Source organism: Microcaecilia unicolor, chromosome 1, assembly GCF_901765095.1.
Source record: "Microcaecilia unicolor chromosome 1, aMicUni1.1, whole genome shotgun sequence".
In the NCBI taxonomy this organism is placed as follows: domain Eukaryota; kingdom Metazoa; phylum Chordata; class Amphibia; order Gymnophiona; family Siphonopidae; genus Microcaecilia; species Microcaecilia unicolor.
Genome location: NC_044031.1, coordinates 133,128,325 through 133,129,800, shown reverse-complemented (window position 1 = coordinate 133,129,800; position 1,476 = coordinate 133,128,325). Strand labels below are relative to the sequence as shown.

At 42.3% G+C, this 1,476-nt stretch overlaps 1 pseudogene; it reads left to right on the top strand.

Annotated features, from left to right (window-relative positions):
* The first annotated feature begins 394 nt into the window (after positions 1 to 394).
* On the top strand, positions 395 to 530 carry LOC115460779 (annotated as a pseudogene).
* Positions 531 to 1,476: the final 946 nt, after the last annotated feature.

The following is a 1,476-nucleotide window of genomic DNA, read 5'->3' as shown; positions in this document are numbered from 1 at the left end:
ACACATGTAAAGGGAGAGAAAAAAAATCAAGGCTATTAGGGAATGACAATCAGGCAACATGAACTGCAAGTAACACCTCAAAAAGCACCAGGTATAGAAAACAATTTTGAGTGTAAATACTGATGTTCATAAATGGAGCCTTCATTGTGCAGGTTGCTTGTAAAAACATATTTATTTATTTAGATTTTGCTCACACCTTTTTCAGTAGTTGCTCAAGGTGAGTTACATTCAGGTACACTGAGCATTTCTCTGTCCCTGGAGGGCTCACAATCTAAGTTTGTACCTGAGGCAATGGAGGGTTAAGTGACTTGCCCAAGATCATGAGGAGCAGCAGTGGGATTTGAACCACCCACCTCTGTATTTCAGGACTGGTGCTCTAACCACTAGGCTACTTCTCCCCTCCTGGCAGTGGAAATTGGTCCACGATCCAGAAGGTGGCGCACCCAGGGTAAGGCACGGCCATTGCACTCAGGCTGTGCTGACTCCTGAGATTTCCCCACATGCGAGGAAACTCGACTGCATAAGAGAGCACATATACTCTGTGGGAATACCCCAAATCTGTCTCCATCACACCTTCTCCACAGACATCTAAAACTGTGTGTGAAATGGCACGTCCATGTGTAAGCAGCACCAGTTCTAAAATTAGTGCTTCCACATGTAGGTCATTTACAAGTGTGAACCTGCTAGTTACAAATGGTCATTTTGTGATATGAAAAGCCCTGCTCTTGAGGACACCCCTCCTCTCCCCCCCCCCCCCAATTCCTGCTCTCTCTCCCCCCCCCCCCCCCCCATTTGTGTGAATGCTCAGAAATGGCCTACCAGCAAGGTTCATAACTATTAGTTCAGGAGGATACAGTAAATGTGATCCCATGAATGTACCAGGAAGAAATTCAGGAGATCTTATGCAGCTGCAGTAATCTCAACAAGTGAACAATTAACCAAATGCTGCAAATCTTTCAGTGACTTAGATTATTTGATGCAGACATTTCCAGAATACAACTAAAAGACATGTCTAGACCCATTAAAAGTACATTTAATTTAGCATTGTTAAGAAAATAGAACCATTATTAAGAAAATAGTTCTCATTAAACTAGACAAGGAGTTGATGACCTTAGTTCCCCATATGGTATACTAGACTGTTATAAGAGCCTGTTAAGCACCACCACTCTTAATCAAGAGAGTCTTACAGCTCAAGAGAAGCACTCCAGAATTTAAAATAGCTAAAATGAATATAACAGAGACAGCCCTGCAATAATCTAGCAAAATATATTGTATAAAAACAGTCAAAAGTATGAAAATGTAGATTGCAAATACAGTTGTCTATTTATGAAACTGCATTAGTGCTAATACAGCAGCAGGGGTTAAGCCCCACCCATCATCATTTGGGGCTCAACACCACTGTTATGCAGCCCTTGTGAGCTCTTGTGTAAGCACAGAGGTTTACACCCAGCCAGTTGGTGTTTTCAAGATACCCCC